Source organism: Panulirus ornatus, chromosome 4, assembly GCF_036320965.1.
Source record: "Panulirus ornatus isolate Po-2019 chromosome 4, ASM3632096v1, whole genome shotgun sequence".
Lineage (NCBI taxonomy): Eukaryota > Metazoa > Arthropoda > Malacostraca > Decapoda > Palinuridae > Panulirus > Panulirus ornatus.
The window spans coordinates 75,533,643-75,549,110 of record NC_092227.1 but is presented as its reverse complement, the minus strand read 5'-3'; positions in this window follow the sequence as shown (position 1 = coordinate 75,549,110).

The window sequence follows — 15,468 nt, the reverse complement described above, 5'->3', positions numbered from 1 at the left end:
TTAGTATTGTTATTATTATTATTATTATTATTATTATTATTATTATTATTATTATTATCAATGTTATTATTATTGTTACTATTTTTATTATTATTATTATTATTATTATTATTATTATTATTATTATTATTATTATTATTAATACTATTATTATTATTATCATTATTATTATTATTATTATTATTATTATTATTATTATTATTATTATTATTATTTGGACCTTTGCCACATCACGGATTGGCGAAACTGCACCCTGGTTAAATTCAGTAATACTAATTTGTTTTGTCTATTTGTCTTTTTTGAAAGTCACGTATTTCAACCTCTGCTCAATGTCAAGACACTGCAGTTCGTCCTTGCAAGAACATATCCATGTTTAGTATAACCATATTCTCCTGCAGTTCGTCCTTGCAAGAACATCTCCATGTTTAGTATAACCATATTCTCCTGCAGTTCGTCCTTGCAAGAACATATCCATGTTTAGTATAACCATATTCTCCACTCTCTCCTACAAACCCCACGTGATCAACACTACAGAATCTACTTCCTAAAAATAGGTGGTGTTTAGTGCTACAATTATTTTCATGTCTGGAGCTGCTATGTATCGACATGAGTCTTATAGGGGTAATGGTTCTTGCTCCACCTCCTAATGATTATTAAACCAGGGTCATGTTTGGAAATCATGCGTCTCATATATTCTCTCCTTGTCCACCGTCATGTTACTGCCTTCTTCCTCCTGCACGGGAATCATTTTGCCTTGTGCTCTCGTCAGCTGTTTACGTGTATCCTACCAACGAGGCTTGGAGTGGCGGTACTCGCGCCTGGGCCCGCTGCTGCCCAAAGTTTCTCTTGGGAGACGAACCATACGAGGATGGTTCGTTATGATGATAATTTCCTCCCTCTCTCTCTCTCTCGAACAGCGAAGGTGTGTGTGAGTCTCTTCCTTCTTTCATCTTTCCCTTCTCCCTGTAACCTTTATATACTTGTAGGCTCAGGTCTACCAAGCACCACCAGTGGCGCTATATTTCTTCCTTGCGCTCAAGGTGACCGCAATTGGAACGTGTTTTGCCGGAGGCATGTCTGTCATTATATGATAAGATCGAAATCCCAAATCATTCAGTGGATAAGATATACATTATTCTGCCCCTTGTGACAGTGAGTTCGTACAAATTACAAAGATATTAGGCTTCGTCAGCGGGTGTGTGTGGGTGTGTGTGTGTGTGTGTGTGTGTGTGGGGGGGGGGGGGGTGATGGTGAATCGTTCACAAGGAATGCAGGTGGTCGACATAAGATCAGCGGATCTGAATTCGTAACAATGGTCTGGGATAAGGCACATAAATCCACCAGTAATATACTCTTGAAGTCCGACGGGGGCTTCGCCGTGTGGGTTAAGCTGGGGGGGCGGCAGTGCTCGGTGAGGTAGAGATCATCCCCCCTCCGTCAAGATGAACGACCCATATCGCACCTTTTAAAACGTTGCACGTCAGTGAGTTCGCCAGCGTACCGTGGGGCTTCGCGAGGACCATTGATCGTATCATCATGCAGCCTACTTTAGAAAAATGCTCACGGAAAACTGTCTTCATCATGAAATGCAAATTACAGTTAATATTTGAAATTTTGACCCTCAACATCCTAGCTAAGAAATGAGTACACGTTTTTGTATCTGGTCTCCACGTAAATAGGTCTGTTCCACAGGGAACTGTATTTGCACCTCCGCCGTTTCTCACCGTCATATCTTTCATATCATCTGATACTAGTAATCACGTACAGGTGGTACCAGAACACCTATGAAAGTTTGATCTCTAGAAAACACTGACAGATTACAGTGGACGTGGATCATGAGTCGTAGGCCATTGAAAGCGAAATCCTATCAAACGGACTCAAATTTCAACTACCATATGGTATTAATAGCCTTAGTGTGTCAACTACCTCACGATATCAAAAACCTCAGGATGTCAGCTACCTCATGCCATCAGTAACATCAAGATGTCAACTACCTCACGGTGAGAGAAGTTAAAAAAAGATGAATATAAAGGTATTACAGCAATTATGTGTTTAGTGAGAGCAATGAAGGATCCATTTTCTCTTCACAGAAGATAACAGGTTGGAATCTGTGAACCCTCAAGATGAGAGAGGCAGAACCGTATGTTTCTACCTTCCAAAGTGGTGCTAGAAAGGTACCGTGTGTGTTCTGGCATCACCCTTCAAGCAGGGACACGATGTTGATCGGGAGAATATTCCGTGGGTCAGCCACAGCCAATACTGCTTGTGTCAAGCATCAAACATCATAACTAACATATCAAGAATTCCATGCAAGATCTGTCCTAAAGCTATTCATGCTGATGGGTCGTACCGTCGTGCTGATGGGTTGTACCGTCGTGCTGATGGGTCGTATCGTCGTGCTGATGAGGTCGTACCGTCGTGCTGATGGGTTGTACCGTCGTGCTGATGGGTTGTACCGTCGTGCTGATGGGGTCGCACCGTTGTGCTAATGGGTCGTACCGTCGTGCTGATGGGTCGTATCGTCGTGCTGATGGGTCGTATCGTCGTGCTGATGGGTCGTACCGTCGTGCTGATGGGGTCGCACCGTCGTGCTGATGGGTCGTACCGTCGTGCTGATGGGGTCGAACCGTCGTGCTGATGGGTTGTACCGTCGTGCTGATGGGTCGTACCGTCGTGCTGATGGGGTCGTACCGTCGTGCTGATGGGTTGTACCGTCGTGCTGATGGGTCGTACCGTCGTGCTGATGGGTCCCACCGTCGTGCTAATGGGTCGTACCGTCGTGCTGATGGGGTTGTACCGTCGTGCTGATGGGGTTGTACCGTCGTGCTGATGGGTTGTACCGTCGTGCTGATAGGTTGTACCATCGTGCTGATGGGTCGTACCGTCGTGCTGATGGGTCCCACCGTCTTGCTGATGGGTCGTATCGTCGTGCTGATGGGTCGTACCGTCGTGCTGATGGGTTGTACCGTCTTGCTGATGGGGTCGTACCGTTTTGCTAATGGATCGTACCGTCGTGCTTCAAGGATTTACACTTGGTGTCATGAGGTAAACTTAGAGTGGCTGTTGTAAGGTGAGGCCATCAGTGGCTCTGGCCCACAGGAGGGTCGACAGTGGTCAGCTCTTGGCCCTAAGCAAAGGTCGGCTACGGTCGGCTCCTGAGTCCACGCGGGGGTCGGTTGTGGTCGACTCTTCGGCCCACAGGAGGCTTGGCTGTGGTCGGCACTTGAGTCCATTCGAAGGTCATCTTTGACCAAAGTGTCCCAACCCGGCAACGAACCAACATCTCCTCCTCGCTTTATACCATCTTGAAACGCTGTGTGTACATATACAACACAGAAGACCGTTATCGCCTTGATCCTCGACCTCATGAACCTAAAAAAAAAAAAAAAACAAACTGGTTTATTAAATTCATGTCAACTGACCTGTTGTACAAGTACAGCGTGCTCAAGCAATTCGCTAAAGAAGGGAGGCACTTGCATTAATCCCAAGCAATGTCTGGCACTCACAGGTTAAGATAGAGACTTATATTGATAGCATAAAAGATCAGATAGACAGACTCTTTAAAGGTGAATAGAGAGACAGAAAGATCGACTTTACTTATGGAGAATATTTCTTGGATTAGATCACTTGATAATTCAGCAATAAAAGGAGAATATCGTGATGATAATATTCATTTTCAGGCCATATTGACAAGTATCCTTATGCATACAGAAAGCAACTGATACTAGCTAGTGTGGAGTCATTATATCATCCTTAGAAAATAATGACTATTTGTAATAGTTATAGGTACGAAAAAAACTTCATGCTTCTATTTGGACATCAAAGAAAACGATTCACTTGCCAATAAGGGGAACCTCACTAGTGTATTCATACGGCGACAATACTAACTTTGAGAGTTTATTTCCACACTATCTGACACTTTCTACCTCCACTACTCGTGTTGAACTTGCTGAGAGAAATGCCAGTATAGTTGAAAAATCCTCGTCATCTTTCAGCTCGTTCTCTGCTACAAGTTCTGTGTGCTTATTTCATAAACACACACTTCGCCCTCCTAAGAACTTCTAAATAAAAGAAATAGAAATAAAGTCTGACAATGTCGCCATATATATATATATATATATATATATATATATATATATATATATATATATATATATATATAATGGGGCTTGCTAATATATGTATTTTATAGTAACTTGATCGCTATCGTTGTGCAAATGTGTCTTCCAGCTTTTTGATATATATATATATATATATATATATATATATATATATATATATATATATATATATATATATATATATATATATATATATATATATATATATTGTAAAGGTGAAATCGTACTTCAGTAGGAGTTTATACAGTTTTATTTAGCATCTAATTTTTCTTTACATGTGGCACGACATGTCTCGTGGAGACAGTCCACCTAGGTCATCAGGTGTCAGTGCTTCACAAAGTTATTTAAATCCCAACATCACACTTGATTCCCGCCGTCCAACACCAGTCTTTTCATACCAAGCACTGTCTCTTTTGTATGGCTGTAACTGTTGTAAGGGAAAGTGATTAAGGGAGAGGGGGGGGGGGGGTAACATGGCGGGGTTGACCAGGGTAGCTGGGTTTGTTTTGAACAACTTTTTTTTTTTCATGCTCTCGTGTTTTGTCAATTTTCTCATAATGATTTAGTTAATGCTAGGATGGGGTTTAAAATTGCCTGGGGACAAATCAAAATTCTTAGTATTAGCAATTAAGACAGATTCAATAACGTTGCGTGTGGCATAATCAGCAGAGGGGTATGAAATAACGGGATTTTCAAAATCTATGGGATGATCATTTTCATGACAATGTTTAGCGATCGCATTTTTGTGGTTATCCCTGCGTACTGAATGACGGTGCCAATAACACCTCTCCGTTACAGTTTTACCTGTCTGGCCTACATTAATATCTTTACATGCCTTGCATTTGACGGCGTAAACACTCTCAATTGTTGCATGATTTAGCCTACTATTCATTAAGGTCTTACTAATGATGTTATCCCAAAATACCTCCCATTTTTCAATCACTCCCTCAGCATCACCTGATCTCACCTTTTTGCCATTCTATACTCATTCTCTCCTGGTATTTCTTCACACAAGTCTCTTTTCCAAGCTCACCTACTCTCACCTGTTTTTAGAAAACTTTTCAAATTTTCATCTTAGTCTCCACAAGGTAATGATCAGACATTCCATCTGCTGTCCCCCTCAGCACATTGACATCCTTCTATCAGATAGTATGTAATCCAGTAATGCCCGTTGACCATCTCTGTTATTCGCATACGCATACCTGTGTTAGTCCAAAATTTGTTCACCGTTCACATTCATGACGCTGAATACCTCGTGCCCCCTAATTATATCATACCCCCTCAACTGCCACATTACTCACCTTCGCGTTCAGATCACCCATCACTAATACCCGGTCTCGTGCACCAAAACTCAGCGACTCCAAAAACACTTGCCTCATGAGCTTTCTCTCATAGCCAGGTTTATATGAACTAATAATCACTCGTCTCCCGCAAGCCATTTTCACTTTCACTCATCAATCTAGAGCTCACTTCCTTGCACTCGTTCATGCACTCCCACAACTCCTGCTTCAGCAGTAGTGCTACTCCTTCCTTATCTCTTGCCCTCTCACCAACCTCACACTTTACTCACAAGACTTTTCCAGACCGTGCTTCCCGTTTAACCGTGCGCTTTGTTTCACTCAGAATCAGAACATCCAGGTTTCTTTCCTCACACATACTACCTATCTCTCTTCAAACAAACTACCTGTCTTTCCGCTCTTCTCACCTTGATTACATCCACACACATTTAGACACTCCAAAGTTTGAGCCTTCAAGGCAGATGAGCAATCCGCGCCGAATATGTGGCAGTGCTCTGGTTGGCCAGGTCCTCCACGTACGGAGGGGGACTATCATAGAAATGTTTTGTGTGGTGAGGGATCTAAACTAGGAAATTTCACCTTGGAAGGACAAGTATACCACTTTCTCCTAATATATATCTGGGTACTACCAGGCATGATATGTTTGGTAACTATGAGGACTACAAGACATGATATCTTTTCTGAATTTGTGTTCACGTAAACACATATTTCTCATTTCTCTTGCAACGCAGCACAATAACATTCACCAATTGCTACACATCGTAACATCAACGCTTCTAGAGTTATCGTTTCGACAGAAAAAAACTATGTCAGGAAGTTCTTCAGACGAATTAGATGGATTATTTTCTCCCCGTTTGTGAAACTATTACAATTTTCTAATGGTAACTAACGTTGGTGGTGGGCAATAGGAATAACACACAGCATTAGCGAATGATATAAAGAAAATAGCCAACTCCTTTGGGTTCAAGGTTTACAACGCTCCACTTTTCTTTTTTCTCTTCATCCTCGCCTAAACATACACCCGACCACCGCACTCCTATGAGGGCTCATGTCTCTGTCTCTCACAGTCCTCATTCCCATAAGCCTATATACGTCCAGTCAACAGTCAACGAGGGTAATATTCATGATCTTATCTCTCGACTCCTGCCAGCCAACAACATGAATTACCCTCCTGCACTTGGGTGGAGATAGTATTTGATGATTACAACTGACCGATAAGATTTTTCACCCCAGATGATGATAAAACTCAGCAGCGGTCACCACCGATCACCATCATGACCAAGGCTTGTGTTGTGACCTTACCAAGCTCTTAACATAATTCACTTTCGGTATTTATTCATTTTTATGGTTGGATTCTATAATGCAAGTCAGTAGAGCGATCCTTTCGCTTCATTCTGCTGTGACTGTTCGTGTGTGCAAGTATGGATGATGTACGTCTAAGTTCCGAATGAAAAAGGGAAACATAATTTCAGGATTTGTCATGATCTCAGTATCTAAATTCTATGACCAAATTTAAAAATTTCGGACGAAAAATGATTTAATTTCATTTACTTGATTATGAAGACTTGTTCATCTTCAGGAATATTCGGTTTATTTTGTGTAATATAATAATGCGAGTTCTGCAAACAAAATTATATACGATTCATACGTAACCGATGATTCAAACAACTTTTCACATCTATTTCTTTTTCATCTTCAGGAATATCCGGTTTATTTTGTGTAATATAATAATGCGAGATCTGCAAACAGAATTATAAGCGATTCATACGTAACCGATGATTCAAACAACTTTTCACATCTATTTCTTTTTCATCACAAAAGTTTGTTTATAAATCTTGTGTTCATATCATCGCGCCCGTAAGGCGACCAAGTCACCATTGGTCGGGGCTGATGGCGCGTGGTGTCTGCGCCCCAGCTCGGGAGGTGGAGATAGGCTTCGGTAAGTATTATAACGACACAAACACTTGAACAATAATGTTTAATCAATATCTTTTTTTTTATGTTTCTGTTTATGAAGCTTCTTCCATCTTGCATGTAATCATGCGGTGATTTTGGTATTATTTGATGAAGGTTAAAACCACACTTATTGAAGATCATCTTGGCGACTTAATTGATGCTAGTCACGTATTAAAATTAAGCAGAGGTTAGGTACAACATAAATATAATTACATATTCATACTGTGTACGGCGGGGGAGTTTTACTCTCGTGTTCCCCATCTCGAACATTATGTACTATCATACAGCTTTATATATTCATACATACTGTCCACATTAACCTTGTCCCAAATCATTTAGTTCCATTCCTACCCTCTGCTTGTTATTATCAGAATCAGTTGAGAAAGTTCCTGATAGCCAAAACTGTCCTGGAACAATGATTATCGTGTCCAAAAACTTGATTTTTTTTTTTTCATCTATATTCGAGCCATTTCGAAGTAATTATTTTTTTTTGTCCTATGTATATTTGATTTGTATATTTGATGTGTGATACAAATTCAGGCATGCTGATCTTTAGTTGTGGATATCCACTGAATACATACACATACATTCGTACCTAGCTTACACGAAGTGAATTTATCTCCCACTGTGCATTACTGACACAGTGATCTATTGAACACTGCGCTTAACTCTGCGACGGCCTGGCAGCCAGAGGAAATTACAACTTTAACGTATTCCCCGAGGATTATAGATAGACCACCGACAGGTGAATAACCTCTGCTCTTGGTAGCTGCCAGAGGAGCAGCATTTGGAAGACGAGCGGCTGGGGCGAGTGGATAGTCATGTGTCATGCCATAACCATGTTCATAACCATTGATAATTCTAATTCTAAGGGAATCTAGCCAGCGCGCGCGTGGTTGATTGGTTATTTGGGCCAAAGCCTAAACAGCTGTGTTTAATTACAAACTGCCAAAAGGTCATAAGAGGCCGTGTATATCGCCCATGTGCAAGTGGTTTAGGTCACCACAATGAATAATGTGTTTGTTGCTTGGGAGACGTATGTACGACAACAGCTGTTGAGTTAAATAAAAAGTGAAAAAAAAAGTGTGTAGGAAGAAGAGTGCAGGAAAGGCGCTACTAGCACATGATGCATCGTCCACCGTAATGATGTATGTACACCACAGAAAAACAAATGGATGCAACTGAGTAGCGAGATCTTTAGACTATACGTGTTTCTGCTACGTTAGAGCTAGGCTTGTTGGTACTATTGGCGCGGTAGTTTCTTCGTAATATATATTGCAAAATTCATTTGCTGGACCATGGGATCACACTAGATCATTACTGTGTTGTGAGAAAACTGAACATTTAAGAGGTATGCCTAAGTCTCTGAAGAGATGGAAAGCATCTTCATGAAAAGATATCTTGAAAACTTGAGATTGTATCTGCTCTGTGCATTCTGTCGATGAATCTCTTGTTTGAAAAGACTGTATAAGCTAGTGCACCAAACCATCTTTGTGAAATATAATGTTATATTTACCTGCCCACTGGGGTCTGATTAAAGATCCTTTTTGATCCTTGTTGTCCTTCAAGTTACACTATACATCATGAGCATGAACTGCCCAATAAACTAGTTGCTGGTAGCGGCAAATCTCTCTCTCTCTCTCTCTCTCTCTCTCTCTCTCTCTCTCTCTCTCTCTCTCTCTCTCTCTCTCTCTCTCTCTCTCTCTCTCTCTCTCTCTCTCTCTCTCTCTCTCTCCTCTCTCTCTCTCTCTCTCTCTCTCTCTCTCTCTCTCTCTCTCTCTCTCTCTCTCTCTCTCTCTCTCTCATATCCATTCTCTAGCTGTCATGTGTAATGCACCGAAGCCAAAGCTCCCTATCCAGGCCTCACAGACCTTTCCAAGGTTTACCCTGGACACTTGACATGCATTGGTTCAGTCCCTTGACAGCACGTCGAACCCAATATACCATATCGTTCAAATTCACTCTATTCCGTGCACGCTTTTCACATATATATAAAAAAAAAGAGAAGATTACAAAGGGCTTTTCTCCCTCAGGCGTCCATGGTTCGGCCTTGTCTCTGTGATAATGCCAAATTTGATCCACTTTTTATTTTTTTCCTCTCTGTTCGACCACATGATACGTGACCTCGAAGACAGTGCGTAGTCTAAACATTATCTTACAAAAGAAATGGAACATCCAAGGCTCTTCTTCTCTTACCTCAACTCACATTTCCTTACATAATACTAACCTCTCCGTCAACAGCCACGGGGCCAAACTTAACCCACATGAAAACCATCATCGTAACTAGGTTTCCCGTCACTCGGCTCCTCCGGCCACCATCCATTACGAAACTTACACCATCGCTTCAGTCAGGCACGCACCCACGTCCACTGCCTGCCTGCCTGCCTGCCTGCCTGCTCAGGAAACGTACCTCTGTAACATTGCTCGCAGCTCAAACTCCGACAGTTTCTCACAGACGAAACAATTGTCAGATGTCTGCCTTCTCCAGCAGGAAACTCTTCCTAGCTAACCACGATCATCACCACACTGGACGCCACCTGGATCGTGGCGCCATACCCAAGAAGCGCATACGTCCTGCGCGTCGTAGCGTCGTGCTCAAGGGTTCGTACCATCGTGCTCAAGGGTCGTAGCGTCGTGCTCAGGGGTCGTAGTGTCGTGCTCAAGGGTCGTACCATCGTGCTCAAGGGTCGTACCATCGTGCTCAATGGTCGTACCATCGCGCTCAAGGGTCGTAGCGTCGTGCTCAAGGGTCGTACCATCGCGCTCAAGGGTCGTAGCGTCGTGCTCAAGGGTCGTACCATCGTGCTCAAGGGTCGTGCCATCGTGCTCAAGGGTCGTACCATCGTGCTGAAGGGTCGTACCATCGTGCTCAAGGGTCGTACCATCGTGCTCAAGGGTCGCACCATCGTGCTCAAGGGTCGCACCATCGTGCTCAAGGGTCGCAGCGTCGTGCTCAAGGGTCGTACCATCGTGCTCAAGAGTCGTAAACTTCGTGCTCAAGGGTCGTGCCGTCGTGGTTAATAGTTCATGTCTTCATTAGTTTGGTAAGCCTACGGCACTTCTCCAAGAGTTCATGTCAGCGTATTTACCTAAGACTTTTCTTTTTTTAAGGGAGTTTAGCCTAAAAGAAAAGAAAAAGAAATAAAAGTCATTTAAATTGGTCATAGACTCACAAGAGCGGACATTACAGTGGGACTGGCTAGTCTGGGAGGGAGACGGGAAGGTCTTAGAGAGATATACATAGCATCGTAAGGATCGAGTTTTTAACAGATAACGAGCCATATATATATATATATATATATATATATATATATATATATATATATATATATATATATATATAGTTTACCAAATGGCGTCCTAGCTACGTCTCTTCGTTGTATATCAACTGTTATATTTCTTTCTTGTATCTCCCCTGATGATGTGATTATTACACGAAAGTGCACTTGGGAACTTATCGTTTTTCATTTTCCCCGTGGACTCATAGGAATATATATATATATATATATATATATATATATATATATATATATATATATATATATATATATATATATATATATATATATATATGATAGGTAGGGTTTTATAATAGTTGGTAAGGTCCTACAGTGATAGGTAGGATCTTTTACAGCGATAGGAACGCTCTCTAAGGATCAGGATAGCCATAATGTGTGTGTGTGTGTGTGTGTGTGTGTGTGTGTGTGTGTGTGTGTGTGTGTGTGTGTGTGGTGGACCTTGAAATACCACCACAAAACATATGACCCCAGGTAATGGCTCTGCATTCCGACCTCGTCGCCCGTGAACAAGTTTGATGCAGGGATTTTTTTTTTTTTTTACCCCCCATGTTTTTTTCTCGTGTAATGGAAGTACAATTTACATGTGTGATGGAGGTATTAAGACATGTTGTAATGACATAATGAGGCCGGCGCCATCGATCGACAGCTCACGTCATCATCAGCACGGCCCACGCCCCCCTCTGCCTTGCGGACATGGTGGTGACAGCAAGGCAACGCCCCGGGCCAGCACGTATGTATCCAGGAGGAAGGGAGAGGAGGGATTCCAACCCATGTCCTGCTCTGACCACCTCCAGGAGTGTTGGGGTGGGGCGGCTAGGGTTCCCTCATCATCCATCCACCCACCCGAGTCATCCACACACCCGTCCTGAGTCATCCACCCACCTATCCTGAGTCATCCACACACTCGTCCTGAGTCATCCACACACTCGTCCTGAGTCATCCACCCACCTGTCCTGAGTCATCCACACACCCGTCCTGAGTCATCCACCCACCCGTCCTGAGTCATCCACCCACCCGTCCTGAGTCATCCACACACCCGTCCTGAGTCATCCACCCACCCGTCCTGAGTCATCCACACACCCGTCCTGAGTCATCCACCCACCCGTCCTGAGTCATCCACACACCTGTCCTGAGTCATCCACACACCCGTCACTTGTCATCCACCCACCCGTCACTCGTCATCAGAGCTGCATCAGTCAACTTCCGTTCCGTACCCAGTCATCCATTCACCGGTCCCCAGTCATCCATACACCGGTCCCCAGTCATCCATCCACCAGTTCCTAGTCATCCACCAAACCCTAATCACACATCCATCAGTCCCCAGTCACCCATCCACCTGTCTCCAGTCATCCACTAGTCCTCACAGTCTCCCTGCATGTCCCAGTTTTCTAAATATTTTCTTATAAATATTTCCTAAAACCATTAACTTCAATGGTTGTAGTCCTGGAGCCATTAACTCCAATTGTTGTGATCGTGAAACCATTAACTCCAATGGTTGTGGTCCTGGAACCATTAACTCCAGTGGTTCATATCCTGGGACCATCAACTTCAGTGGTTATGGTCCTGGAACCATTAACTCCAATCGTTCTTATCCTGGAGCCATCAGCTCCAGTGGTTATGGTCCTGGAACCATTAACTCCAGTGGTTCATATCCAAGAACCATCAACTTCAGTGGTTATGGTCTTAGAACCATTAACTCCACTGGTTGTGATCCTGGAACCATTACCTTTAGTGGTTGTGATCCTGGAACCAAATACTTCAGTGGTTGTGATCCTGGAACCAAATACTCCAGTGGTTGTGATCCTGGAACCATCAACTCCAGTGGGTATGGTCTTAGAACCATTACCTCCTCTGGTTGTGATCCAATGGAACCAAATACTCCAGTGGTTGTGATCCTGGAACCATTGACTCCTGTGTTTGTGATCCTGGAACCATCAACTCCTGTGTTTGTGATCATTGACAAGTTTCTAAGCCGAGTTCTTAACATATTGCTCTTGGCTTTTTTTTTTCACGTAATCATATATGTTCCATAAATATATTGAAACGACCAGCAAAGAATTTGAGAAAACATAATCCAGGAATATAACTATCGATAACACTGGAATATTTTTAGGGTATTAGTGCAGTTTACTTTTGGAGCCATTCAGTCTCTCTCTCTCTCTCTCTCTCTCTCTCTCTCTCTCTCTCTCTCTCTCTCTCTCTACGTACATGAAATGCCATTATTTGTGTCTGTATTTATTGGGGCTCAATGCCACAGCAAGTGAATATAATCAATACTTCACCAGAGATATTTACAGTCAAACGATTATTTTCTGACTGGAAATAATTCTTCATTGCACAAACACCGTCAGTATAAAACTCCATCAACGCTAAGGAAGGATTCCGATTAAAGGTCTGCATTAACCATGTATTTGTTTACCCGTGAGAGACCAGGATGTGACGTAGACATACGGGATCCACTGGCGTCCCTCTAGGTCAGGCAGAGGACCGCATAACAATTGATTATGTATCAACGACATGACTGTATAATGGCGAATAAAAGCAAAATAAATAAATAAATAAGTAAATAAATATAAAATCAGTATTTCATCTATTGATATATCTTTTGATCCGCAGTCGCCCGTTCTAAGAACTCGGGGCCAGGTCTTGTGTGACGTTACGGGTTTCCCACGCTCCAAGCGGACGCTTGGGACGCATCGTAACGTAAGTGGGGAAATAGAGAGATAAAAGATACAGACGAGGCGTGAGGAGAGCCATTATAACCATGAATTAAGATTACATCTGTAAGTGCTCCAATTATGACCAGCGTACCCTTCGTCAGGTAGCCTGATCTGTAGATTAACAACAGTTTACTAATTAGGACTGATGAGTGGGTGGCCTGTGATGCATTAGAGATAATATGAAACACGTCTCTTACAACACGGATCACTGAAAGACACGGCTCACGCAACACGGATCACTGAGAGACACGGTGCACGCAACACGGATCACTGAGAGACACGGCTCTCGCAACACGGATCACCGAGAGACACGGCTCACGCAACACGGATGACTGAGAGACACAGCTCATGCAACACGGATCACTAAGGGACACGGCTCCCGCAACACGGATCACTGAGAGACATGGCTCACGCAACACGGATCACTGAGAGACACGGCTCACGCAACACGGATCACTGGGAGACACGGTGCACGCAACACGGATCACTGAGACACGGCTCACGCAACACGGATCACTGAGACACGGCTCACGCAACACGGATCACTGAGAGACACGACTCATGCAACACAGATCAATATGAAAGCGCCACCAGGTAGGAAAAAAAAAAATGGAGAGGACCTTCGGCTCTTTAATAAATGCTATCTCGGTCCATCGTTGTCATTGGCAGTGCTCATGACTCCATGGTGTCGCCGAGTTGTTTACCGGCAGGCAGCGGTGGGCCCCTGACACTTCTGTTTGGTTCTTTCCTTCGTACCGACGACAGTGAAGCATGAGTGGCAGTTTCAAAAGGGCATATCTGTGCTGGGACACAAAGACGACCCTTCACACATATTCAAACTACGTAAGTAATCATTTAGGTAAGCATGCGTTAGTCATTTCGATCTTTTCCTTTAATTTCAAATAAACAAATACTTTGAATAAACCCATATTATCATAATACATTTCACTGGCATGGAGAATATGCTGTGTAATGAATAATTTCGAGCGATTCGAGTGCTGTCTCGATAGAAAAGCTTCATATCTAGCGCTGCATCTGTAGCCTAGCTCAGAATATCTCCTAAGTGGGTGAGAACTTGTACGTACAAACCCATTATCACTGACGGTTTACCTTGGAGTAAATCATTCTACCTCAGTGTCTCCCCCAGACTAAGCTAGTTACGTCCGGATGATTCTAATACTGTATACCAACACCGAGAGTGTGGCCATATCTCTCTGTCCAGTGATGGAGGTGGACACCACCATATTGCAGCAGACACTGCGCAGGGGCTCCGATCACGTCCGTCCGACCCTCCCTCGCGTACGGCGCGACCTCCAACACAGATCAATATACCACTTCTCACGCAACGCAGCTCAAAAACCGAGGGAATTCACGCAACACATGGGAATGTTTTTTTTTGGACGACATTCAGCCATAACACGCCACTCTTGAGAGTCAAGTACGCAGTATTGGTTGACATGAAAGATACCTTGCAACACAAAGGATATGTATAGGTATGTAGCACACTCTGCTCACGCAACACACCTCACAGGATTGGAAAAGGTATTACTCCAAGTCACAGAAACAAGTTGCGCCACGCGTGTGTTACAATTGGGGCACAGAATCGAATACACCTGATGCAACGGTGCAATGTTGCACGTCAAACCGTTTCATCTTTTAGCAGTGTTGATGCCGAAACCTTATTCTTCCCCCGTCGTTTAGGAATCAACGAGAAAAAGAAATGTCTCGAATGTACATACTGCGTGTTTGGTTATAATCCTAGTCTCGTAATCATCCCGTTGTTCCTGGATGATTACTTAACGATCGTTTCGTCTTCTTACGTCATAAGTTGCTCGCTTGGGGGGGGGGGGAATGGTCATGAGGGATCACGTGATAGGGAGGGAGGGGGGAGGTGGGGGGGGGGTTCCTATCAGTACTTGAGCTCCCAGGTTACATGAGGGTGTCTGTCTGTGTATGTGTCTGTGTGTGTATTGTGTGTGTGTGTGTGTGTCTTTGTGTGTGTGTATGTGTTTGTGTGTGTGTGTGTGTGTGTGTATGTGTCTGTGTGTGTGTGTGTGTGTGTGTTTGTGTGTAT